Source organism: Dromiciops gliroides, chromosome 2, assembly GCF_019393635.1.
Source record: "Dromiciops gliroides isolate mDroGli1 chromosome 2, mDroGli1.pri, whole genome shotgun sequence".
Taxonomy (NCBI): domain Eukaryota; kingdom Metazoa; phylum Chordata; class Mammalia; order Microbiotheria; family Microbiotheriidae; genus Dromiciops; species Dromiciops gliroides.
Genome location: NC_057862.1, coordinates 414,772,387 through 414,785,114, shown reverse-complemented (window position 1 = coordinate 414,785,114; position 12,728 = coordinate 414,772,387).

The following is a 12,728-nucleotide window of genomic DNA, read 5'->3' as shown; positions in this document are numbered from 1 at the left end:
TGACCACACCACTCCTCAGTTCAAAAAGCTCCAGTGTCTTCTAAGATAAGTGCAAATCCTTCACAGTCTAGTTCCAGCCTATCCTTCCAGACTGATTTCACATTCCAGCCAAACTTGCCTCCTTGCTCTTGCCCATACATGACATTCTATCTCCCACCCCAACATCTCCCCTTCCCCTTCCCCTCGCCTCTGTCCATACCTGGAATGCTCTTTCTCTTCACTTCTACTTCCTGGAACCCCAACTCCCTATAAAGTTTAGCTCAAGTAGCACCTCCTATAATAGGCCTTTCCCGATTCCCCTGGTTCTCAGAACTTTCTCTGAAATCACTTTGTATTTGGTTCATATTTTATATCTATTTACCTGTACATACATTATATCTTCCCAGGAGATGGTCAGCTCCCTAAGGACAGTAGCTGTCTTGCCTTGTGTATTTGTATCTCCAGTGCAAATAATTGCAGCTAGATAGTGCAGCACATAGAGCACTGAACCCTGAAGCAGGAAGACCTCAGAGCCTTACTAGCTGTGTGACCCTGGATAAGTCACTTACTTTTCTTAGCATCAGTTTCCCATTTGGTAAAATGGAAATAATAGCATCCACCTCACCGGGTTGTTGTGAGGACCAAATGTGATAATATTTCTAAAGCGCTTTGCAAACTTTTAAGTACTACAAATTGCTGTCTATTATTATTGTTGTGTCATCATTGTTGTTGTTCCTTTAGGACACGGGTTAACTAAACCACTGCTCAAAAATCTATCCTGTGGGAATAAAACAGGCTTGTCCTCATCCAGTATTTGTCCCTTGCTTCCGGATTGTGAGTGATCTTTCCAAATCTATACTCTTATCAGCTCTACTGAAGCCTTTCGCCTGCATAGGCAAGCCCCACATCTTACTTATCTCTGCATTCCCCCTTAGGAGATGTTGTTTGTCCTTCATTTTTGAAGAGGACCCAGGAAATCACAGGTGATGTCTCGACTTGCACATGAATCAAATTTAAGTGAGGCAGAGCTATGCAAAGTCATCAACCTCATTCTCTCTTCCTTAGCAAAGTCCAGTGGCAGGACAAGAGTCAAGGTGACTATTAAATGGATGGCCAAGGATGCAGTGGATGACCTTAGCATCTTTGATGTCTGACCAAGCTCTAAGCACACCACAGCACCAGCTTCAGTCACCTTCCTGGAAAACATGCAGCAGTCACACTCCAGTAAACTGTCTCAGCAGATGGGATAAACCTGGTTGAGTGTAACCAACAAGCTTCAAACCTGTTGGTAAGTTAGGGAGATGTCGATCTCATTCATGTGAAAACTTTTCCCAGTGGAGAGGGTGGATCGGAAATGTAAGTGTCAAATAAATCATAGGATACTAGAGTCAGGAAGGGATACAATGTTCATCAAATCCAACTCATTCCAAAACAACAGTTCCTTAGTCCACACTGCCCATGGGAATTATCTAGTTTCTGATTGAAAATCTCTGGTGCAGAGGACCCATGAACTCGTGTATCAGCAAATTCAATCTGTGGACAGCTCTGAGTGTTAGGACTTCTTTCTCCTCCTTAAAATAAGATTAAATTTACCTCTGCACTATGCTCACCCATTGCTCTTCATTCTGCCCTCTGGGGCCAAATAGGACAGGTTGAATCTCTTCCACATGACAGAATCTCAAATGCTTGAAGACGGTTACCATGTCAACCCTGACTTCTCTTCTCCACATTAGACATTCGTACCTTCAACAAGTTCCTCAGTGGGCATGGTGTCCACTCCTCTCACAATCTTGGTCACCCTCTTCTAGACATACTCTAGGTTGTCATTGTCCTTCCTAAAATGTGGCGATCAATTCTCAGCACAATATTCTAGAAACAGGTTAGGGCAGAGTGGTGACATGTCCATTGTTCTGAACACTATGACTCTCTTTGTCAAATAACTTTTTAAAGTGGTTTGCTGATTGGTTGATTGATCTTTTGGTGGGTCAAACAGTTTTTCATATGTGTATTTACAGAGATTTCTATTGATGAAATCCAGAAATGATTGCTCTTCAAATTGTGATTGATTTTTGGGCAGAGACCATTTTTGTTTTAGGAAAACTGAAACTTTAAAACTGATATAGATCTACACAGACATGTCTAACAAGATATGAACAAATGGGGAGGGATATTACTATAGTCTTAACTCTAATGTAGTAGAAAGCAAGCTGGATTTGGAGCCAAAAGATTCTGGTTCAAATTCCAGCTATGTATTTATTTCTTTCAGTTTCTGATTCCTCATTTGTAATATGATAGGGTTTAACTAGATGGCCTCTCAATCACTTTCCACCTCTAGACATCAATGAGCTGCAAGTGCCCCTCTAGTTTTAACCCCTACAAAATATAATAGTTGGTTAGACATTTTGTTGCTCAGTTGTGTCCAAATCTTCTTAACCCATTTTGGGGTTATCTTGACAAAGATACTGGAGTGGTTTGACATTTCCTTCTCCAGCTCATTTTACCAACAAAGAAACTGAGATAAAAAGGGTTAGGTGACTTAACCAGGGTCCCACAGCTAGTATATGTCAGAGGACAGAGTTGAATTTAGGAAGATGAGTCTTCCTGACTCCAGATCTAATACTCTACCCACTGTGCAACCTAGCTGCCTTCTGATTAGCATTGTCTCAACAGATAATTCTTGGAAAAAAATTTACTCATTTTCTATTCCTATCTGCTCATGCAATTGGGACTTTTTCATTGAGATCTGAACCTTCCTTGGAGACAGACTTATGCAGCTGGTATGCTAGACTACTTTGATCTTTTAAATCTTTTTTTTTTTTTTTGGTGCTTAACAAATATTTATTGATCAATTGTTTCTGAAAACTCCATAGTGTGGAATTTCCAATTTGGGAGTTCCAGAGTTGAGAGAATTAAGTCCTTCAAGTCTTTCTTCTTCTTTTTTAATAAACATTTTTATTTAAGGTTTTGAGTTCCAAATTTTATCCCTTCTTCCTTCCCTCCAACCCCTTACCCCTCCCTAGGGAGATAAGCAGTCAGATATATGTAAAATATTACCATAGTCATTTTGTATAAGAAAACTCAAATAAAGGGGAAAAATGAAAGAAAAAATAAAGTGAAAAATAGCATTCTTTAATCTGTGTTCAATCAATATCAGTTCTTTCTTTGGAGGTCGATAGTATGTTTCATCATTAGTCCTTTGGGATCGTCCTGGATCATTGTATTGCTGAGAATAGTTAAGTCATCTATAGTTCTTCATCAAACAATACTGTTGTCACTGTGTACAACATTCTCCTGGTTCTGCTCACTTCACTATATATCAGTTCATGTAAGTCTTTTCAGGCCTTTCTGAAACCATCCTGCTTGCCATTTCTCATAGCACAATAATATTCTATCATCATCATATACCACAGCTTGTTTAGCCATTCCCCAATTGATGGGCATTCCTTTAATTTCCAATTCTTAGCCACCACAAAAAGAGTTGCTATAAATATTTTTGTACAAATAGGTCTTTTTGTTTTGGGGGAGGGGGGTGTCTTTGGGATATAAACCTAGCAGTGGTATTGCTGGATCAAAGGGTATGCATGGTTTGATAGCCCTTTGGGCATAGTTCCAAATTTCTATACCAAATGATTGTGATCCTTTAATTCTAAGTAGGAATGGGAATGAATGAGGCAAGGCGCTACACTGACTTTACATGCTTCTAGGGAAAATCACCTTAGAAGAGAACTCCCTAGTTAACAAGTGATGCGTTACCCCCTTTGTCATTCATATTCTCTGCATTTGTGCTTCATTATCCTTTAAGTTTGAGCCCCCTACCTTCAGGGAACATGGTTGTGCATGGGAATGGTATACTCCCAGTTTTGGTGTATTCATTTTGTAACAACTACCCTTGCTGTATCTGTTTAGTAAATAACCTTTCTAAAAGCTAATTTGGTCTGAGAAGTACAACCAGTGCAGGCTTCTGGGACACAATACTGGAAACTTTAGTACCTCAGGGTTATCTTTAAAGCTTTAAGGACACTAGTAGTCATCTAACCTCAGGGGATCTCACCCTATAAGTGCAAGCATAAATTGGAGGAAGTGGTCTCAAAGGGGATTCTACCTACAAATTAGGAAACTATGGATTAGGGAAGAATTGGAGAGAGGATTTGAACCCAGGTCCTTTGACTCCAGAGCAAACACTCGTTCTACCTCACCATGTTGCTTCAATTTGTCTTGTTCTGCTGTTGTCAGGGGGTTCTGTGGGGCTGGGCTAAGGGCTACTCATGGGCCAGTGGGAATATCAGTGCATTGTGCTCTCACCAAGGTGGGGGTGGGCAGTCAGCAACACTGAGCTCCAAGTCCAAGGGCTGACTCGTTAAGAGACCACAGGATTTAGAGCAGGAAGGACTGTCCAACCAGCCCCTCAAGTGGGTCACCTTGCCCAAGATCCTCCTGGTAGTGACAGGGCTGGGACCAGAGCTCAGGTTTTCTAACTCCAAAGCCAGTGCTGTTGGCAAATTAAGCTCTGCCCCTTCCGGGCCTCTCTTGGAATACACCAGACAATGAGAAGGAAAGATATCACAGTCATGGCCCCTTTGAACAAGACAAGACCCTGGGGATCCTTTAGTCCAACTCCCAAACTCTTCCAAAGAAAGTCAATGGCAAAGCCAGGACTAAAACTCAGGTCATGGTAAAGACCTCTTCCTATCTTCCTTGACCGGCTAGGAAAAGTCTAGCCTTAATTTGAATAATCAAAGAGCTAAGGGATTGGGAGGAGGGAAGAATTGTCACTCTAGCGGATGAAGTTATATTAGTAACTAGGAGATAAACCGAAAACACTCACCAATTCAAACTTTGTCATGGGAGATGCCTCTTAAATGTCCGAGTCCATTTTCCTGCTTTAGTGTCTATAGTCTAGTAAACCACCATCAAATGTTTCTCTGCTGATAGCAGATTTTTAAAAGCGTCAGGGTCATTAATCTGGCCACCTGTCTACCCTCTGGGGCTGCCCAGGCTTCATGACAGGAATATGCCCATTCATCTCCATAAGCACAGAAAATCGTAACACCAGCAGAGAGAGCCTATGAAGTCATTGAAAGAATTTTAAAACTCATATCATTCAAAGTCAAATTCAACAAACATTTATTAAGGGCTAGATGGCCAATGGCAAGTCACTTAACTTCTCTAAGCCTTTTTCCCTCAACTAAAAAATGGGGATCATAAATTCAAAGCTGAGAGATCAGAGGTCACCTAGTCCGGCCCTCTCATTTTGCAGATGAAGAAACTGAATCCCACACAAGTCACATGACTTGTCCAAGGTCACACAGCTAATAAATGACAGAGCCAGAATTCAGACCCCCAAACCTCTGATTCCAAATCAAACACTCTTTCCACCACACCACACCTATCTCATAGAGTATAAGAAATGCTTTATAAATCTTAAAGCACCAGAGAAATATGAGTCATTATAATTTGCAAAGCACGCTGCTAGGCACAGTGTAGGTTATAAACATGTTGAGTGGTTCCCTCCATAGGGATCAGGATATAGCCTGAGGCAGGAATGTGTAGCCTGTTAACTTTTGTGGGTTTTGGCTCCACTGTCCATTGGCTCAGACCCATTTATACTCCAGCATCTGTTTGAAATCTCTCCTTTTGTTCTCACTCACATCACCACATAAGGGCTGCCCCCTGAATCCTGTTCTCTACTCTAATGCAAGGCCACTTCTTAGAAAAACACTCTTAAGATTGCAGTTTCATGTGCAATCATCTTTTTTTTTATATTATGTCATAGAAATACTTGTTTTATTCCCTAAGTTAAAAATAAAATTTATTAATTAACTTTTTAAAAAAGCATCCCTAAACTGTGGAGACTGGAGCGATAGCTCCCCAATCTTTAACTTTGTTCTTAGGGGCCTTGGCATCTTCCCTCTAATTTTCCTGAGAAATGTTAGAGTCTTAAGTAGTGCCTTTTGAACAAGACTATGGTCAATTGTGATCTGAGACTGGGAAGAATGAGAGGAGTTTAGAATTAGAAGGGACCTTAAAAATTATTTAGTACAATTTCTTCATTTCACAGTCAAGGCAACCAAAACCAAGAGAGTTTGAATGATTTATTCAAGGTTACATAGGTAATAAGTAGCAAAACCAGGATTTACATCAAGAGCCCTTCCCAGGGAAAAAGTCAGAGTTCCTGCTTTGAATGGTTATTTGATTTATTTCCCCTGTCTCTATCTTTTCCCTTCCATATAGTTCAGCATTTATACCGAGACCCATTGACCACCCCCCTCTTGGTGGACACTCCCCCAGCAGACTAAGACCCAAACCAACCTATGACCTATAAACTGAAATCACTGCCCTTGGGTCAGAGAAGTGGTGACTGGTGACAAGTTGCTCCACAGCTAGTAACAGTCAGAGGCCAAACGTGACATCAGGTCTTCCTGACCCCAAGTCCAATACTCTCCATTATACCACACTGCCTTTCTTTTTTATTTTTTCCTTTACAAAAGGGAAAACATATGCCAAGCATACTATTGTGTTGAGAATTGCCCTGCTTTGATCATGCTTGTGTGCATAACTGGCATCTCTGCCACCAGATCGTGGCTAATTCCTGTCTCAGAGCAGCCAAAGGACAGAGGCCTTCAGGAGCTCTGGCAAAAAGAGGACTGTGGGATGGAGTGCGCTGGTGAGCCCAGAACAGATAAATCTTCTCCTAAGTCCTGAAACATGGAGTTCCTACCTGCTTCTAGGAAGAAAGAGACTGACCATCGACTCACCCAAGACAAGGGAAGGAAGTCCCTGCTGCTTCCAAACCTTGAATTTATTTTTGTAAAGTTTCCAAAGTTAGTTCAAAGATAATGTGATGAAAGCTTGAGGAGGGGAGGGGGGAGGTAGAGGTGGGTATGGGAGGGCAGAGGAAAGATTGTATTTGAAAAGGAGTTATCATCCATTCAGTTTCACTAAAAATCCAATTTAATTCAATTCAACACACATTTACCCAGCTCTTTATCAGGCAAAGGGGCAGTGTTGTGAAGTGGATAGAGAGCTAGTCTCTAGGCTAGCAAGACTTGGGTTCAATTCTGGTCCCTAACACATTACTGGTCCTGTGTGACCCTAGGCTTTGTTGTTTTTGAGTCGTTTCAATCATGTCTTACCATCTATGACCCCATTTGGGGTTTTCTTGACAAAGATACCAGAGTAGTTTTCTTCTCCAGCACATTTTACAGATGAGGAAACTAAGGCAAACAGGGAAAAGTGATTTGCCCAGGGTTACACAGCTAGTGTCAAAGGTTGGATTTAAACTCGGGTCTTCTGGACTCCAGGTCCAGCACTCTCTATCTACCATGCCACCTAGCTGACCCTTGGTTCTCTAGACATCTGAATTAAACAACAAGCCAGTCAGTCAACTAGCATTTATTAAGTACCTACTATTCGCCAGGAACTATACTCAGCACTAAGGACACAAAGAAAGACAAAAACACAGCCCTGTGATGTTTAAAATCTAAATTGTGGTCACCTTAAATTAGAAGCGTTAGCACCAGTCCTTGGGCTTTAAACATTTATTAAAGCATACAGATATTTACAAGGAGTTCAGAAAGTTAAGAAAAAGAAGTCCTACCTAGCCTAGAGTTCCAACCTGGTTGGGTTCTTCCTGAAGTCCTCCTCCATGAGCCTGCTTTAATCAGGAACTCTCCAGCAAGCTGATTGTGGAAGCTTTTTATAGGTCTGGAACAGAGGCAGTCCTTACACACTGCTTCAAGCTGATTGGTTGGTGTCATCCAAATCCATTGGTTTTGAAGGTGTTCTCAAGTTGAGTTCACAATCTAGCTTCTGAGAACAATACCTTCTTAAGGGATAGCCAGGTTTGATTACAATCCAATTAACTTGAAGTAAGCTTAATCAGCAGTCAATCACTCTCACTTGATTCAATCAGTATAGATTAATCTCCAGGTGGGTCTTTGAGTATCTGCTAAATCCCATTATTTCATCATAGCCCCCACCCATAAGAAGCTCATAGTCTGATGAGGGAGACAGAATGCACACAAGATAAATAAATACAGTATAAAATTGGGTGCTATCAAAGGTAAGGCACTAAACTGAAGGACTAAAAAAGGTTTTTTGCAGAAGATGAGCCTTGAGCTAAGGCTAGAAAGAAGCCAGGGAAGCCAAGAGGTGGTGATGAGGGGGACAGAGCTCCAGGCATGGAATTAAACATATGAAATGAAGGCTGGCTCTGAAATGCTAAGGTCTGAGAGCTCAGAGGTCACCGGGTCCAGCCCTATCATTTTACAGTTGAGGAAACCCAAAGCCACAGAGACCCAAGGTCACCAGCTAATTAAGTGGCAGAGGCAGAATTCAAACCCCAAACCTCTGATTCCAAATCCAATACTCTTTCCACTACACCCAACCTACCTCATGAGCTTCTTGTCATGAGGTGCTAACTTGCATTAGTACAAGTCCTATCTTCATCTGGGAGTTCCTTAAACCAAAGATGTCACTGGTCCAGTATTTATCCTCTTTCCTACTCTATGCTAGACCCTGTGCTAGGCATGAGGGCTACAAACACAAAAACTGAATAGCCCTTGCTTTTAAAGAACATGTGTCCTTGGGGGATACAGGGAAGCTTTTTTCTTCTTTTCCCCCCAATATATTTTTGTTTCATTAAATGTTTCTCAATTATATGTAAAAAAAAAAATTTAAATAAATAACAGAGGCAGCTAGGTGGCACAGTGGATAAAGCACTGGCTCTGGATTCAAGAAGACCTGAGTTCAAAATGTGACCTCAGACATTTGACACTTGCTGGCTGTGAGACCCTGGGAAAGTCACTTAACCCTCATTGCCCTGCAAAAAATAAATAAATAAAAGCAAAAAACGAACATTAATTTTCAAAAATATGAGTTCCAAATTCTTTTTTTCCTTCCCTCCAGTCCCTCCTCCTTGAGAAGGCAAAATGGATATAGATTATACATGTGAAGTCATGCAAAATATATTTACTTATTTGCCATATTGCAAAAGAAAACACAGACCAAACAACAATAACAACAACCAACAAACAAGAAAAAGAAAGCTTTTAAAAGCGTGCTTCGATCTGCTTTTGTTTTTGTTTTATTTTTTTTCCTTTGGTGAAGCTATTGGGGTTAAGTGACTTGCCAGGGTCACACAGCTAGTAAGTGTTAAGTGTCTGAGGCTGGATTTGAACTCAGGTCCTCCTGAATCCAGGGCCAGTGCTCTATCCACTTCGCCACCTAGCTGCCCTTGATCTGCTTTTAACGCAGGCTTAATCTCTCACTAATACCATGTGATGTTCTCCATCATGGGAGGAGGAAGGTGATAACCTTAATCTTTTTAAAGGCTATGCCAGCCATCCAAGCTCTGGCACATTCTGTCAGGTTGCAAAGGCTTCTAATACAGACCCAGAGATGGGCTGAAGGTGTGCCACCCAAGGACTAACCTGGCTAAACATAAAGACGAATTTCAGGAAGCTTCTTCTGCATCAGTGGAGGGAACGGACACACCAAGGAAGGTATGGGTCCTTGAAGCACTGAAATTAATGTGTGATAAGTTAGAGCAAAAGGGTGCTGTGTGATCTCCGAGAAGCCGAACTTGGTGTCTTCCAGTTGTCTGAGCTGAAACAGACTGGCTCTCTGCCTCCTGGCCACTTTGGTGCCCAAGGTATATGCGTTATTTCACTATGTTAAGATTCACTATACCCCGGAATCACATGGCTAGTTAGGTTCTCCAGAGAACACAAGAAGGGCTGTATGAGTAAAGACACAGAAGCATCTCCTGCTGCCTCTTGGCAACTTTTGTGTTCTCAACCTTGGGCCTCAGAATGAAAGTTGTGACCCTTGAGGGCCAGTGTCCTGTCTTCCCTGGGACAGAGAAGCCATGGATCACTAGGTGGCTGTGAAGGGGTCAGCTCTGCCTCTCTGTTCTACCAAAGACCACAACTTGTCCCTCCTCCTGACAGGCCCAGGAGGACTCTTCTTTGGGCATCAATGACCCTTCGGTGACAACCTTTCCTTAAAGAAACAGCTCAGGTGGATTAGGAGCCAATAAAATGCCTGCTCTCTATGTCATTCCATTCCTCTGACTTTCTGGTTTGCTTGCACAGTGTAAACCAGCTATAGGCCAATTAAACAAGGCAGTTTGCAGGTGGGGGTTGGAGAATTTGTTCCTGATAGCATCCCCAAACAAACCATATTCCTTAAGTCTCCCCTCCCCCATCCCCTAGGAGAATCCATCACAAAAGTTCCGGTCCCCTGAAGACCTTTTATATTTATTTTCAGCCACTAGGGTTGAAACTGATGCTTTCCAAAGTCTCAAACCCATTCAGGGAGGCTCCAGCATCTAAGTACATTCTTTATCTGTCTCTGCCAATCTGGCTGAAAGAGAAAACTCCCTCTCTATAAAAGAAGGGACTCTAAAAAGCTGTCTGGGCAATATTTTTCTGAGTGACATGAAAGTGAATCAGGCTCACAGGAATTTCATTTTCCTCATAATAGATACCCTCCACTGAAGTCCCATTGTGATAGCCACTAGTGGCATGGAGGTGACCCTGGATTGTGAAAGGCTATGCTGGGGAAGCACATGCCCTGACAGGTCTTACCTAGCCCAAAGCCAGTATGGGTCTGGGAGTGGGCTGTCTATCACATAAGAGCCAATCCAGCTAAGGGGAGAGGCTCATCATCAGGTCGGCAACAGGCTAATATATTTTTTTGGCCATACTAGCCCTTGAAAGGTATGGCAGCATTGTGGCCTATGCCAGTGGAGTGAGAGCCCACACACTCCCAAAATGGCAACTACATGAAGCGTTGAATAAAGAATTCTAGCTGTAGGATAGAAAATCAAAGGGAAACAATGGATGAGTGGGCAAAGGATATAAACAAACAATTCTCATAAGAATCGCATATTATTGACAACCATATGAACAATTGTTCTATGTCACTAATAATAAGAGAAATGCCATTCAAAACTACTCTGAGATTTTATCTTCTACCCAGCAAGCTGGAAGACAGGATAGGGGGTAGAAATAGTCAATGTTGTGGGAACTAATGGAAAGATAGTCAACAAACATTTATTAAGAACCAACTCTGTCCTGGGAATAAAAAACAAAAGCCAAAAGATTCCCTGCTCTCAAGGATCCTACAATCTAAAGGGAGACGGCATGTGAACAACTATGTACAAACTATATGTGCTAAATTGGAGATAATCAATAGAGGGAAGACACTTGAGGGGTTGGGAAAGGCTTTCTTCAGACTGCAAGATTTTAGCTGGGACTGAAAGGAATCTAGAAAACCCAGAAAGGTGGAGATGAAGAAGGAAAGAATTTCAGGCATGGGGGAAGTCGATGAAAAGTGCCCAGAATCAGGAGATGGAACATCTTCTGTGAAGAATAGCAATTACACAAATTAAAAATAAAGGACCTATGAAGGAAGACACTCTGCATCCAAAGAAAGAACCGATGGATGTATAGAATATATATATATATATATATGTATGTATGTATGTGTATATATATGTATATATATATATATGTGTATATATATATATATGAAAGACACACACACATTTATATATACACATGCATGCATACGTATATATTTGTTTGTATCCAATGATAGCCATCTCTGGGGGGAGGGAAGAAGGAAGAAAAAAAGAAATAGAAATTTTCATAACTTTATTATATATTTAAAAGGAATTTGTACATAAGAGATTTGCGGTTTCATGTGCAATCTTTTTATTATACTATGTTATGAAAATACTTATTATATTCCATAAATTAAAATTTTAAAAGAATTTTTTAAAAAAAGAATAGCAAGGGTCCAAGGTCACTGCAGCACAGAATTCATAAGGGTAATGTGTAAAAAGACTGGAAAGGTAGGATGGTGCTAGGTCATGAAGGGTTTTAAAATCCAAATAGAAAATTTCATATCTGATCCTGGGAGTGGTAGGGAATGAGTGGGGTTTACAGAATATGCTATGTAACACAATCAGACCTGTGCTTCATGTAGGTACACTGTGTACAAAATGATAAAGGGGATATTTTCAGAGATACTTGAGAAATCTTTTTATGAACTGATGCAGAATGAGGTATGATCTAGGAGAACAATTTGTACAATAATAACAGCACTATAAAAACAACTTTCAAAAACTCAAGAATTCTGATCAATGAAATAAACAACTATAATTCCAGAGGACCCATAATGGAACATACTACACATGTCCTGACAGGAATGATGGACTCAAGACAGACTGAGATATTTGAGGGATGTGGCCAATGTTGGGATTAGTTATTTTTTAAACTATTCCTATTTTTACAAAAGTTTTATTGTCTTTTTTAAGTGGGAAGGAGAGAAAATGGATTTTTCTTTGCTGAAAAAAAAATTTTAAATGGCCACATTAATTCATTGCTGGTGGAAGTTTAAATTGGTCCAATGATTCTGGAAAGTAATTTGGTATTATGATTTTTAAGAGATTAAACTTCTATTGCTATGAATGTACCCCCAAAATTTCCAAAGCAGAAATAAAAATCCATATGCACCAAAAAATTCATAGTATCATTCATAGTATCAATTCATAGTATCAATAAAAAATAGAAATGAAGTAGTTGCCCAGGCACTATGGAAAGGCTAAACAAACTATAATATATTATTTTAATGGAATATCACAGTGCCACAAGAAATTATGAAAAAGAACTCAGAGAAACAAGGGAAAATTATATGAACAAATACAGAACGAATTAAGCAGAAATAAGATAACAAAATGC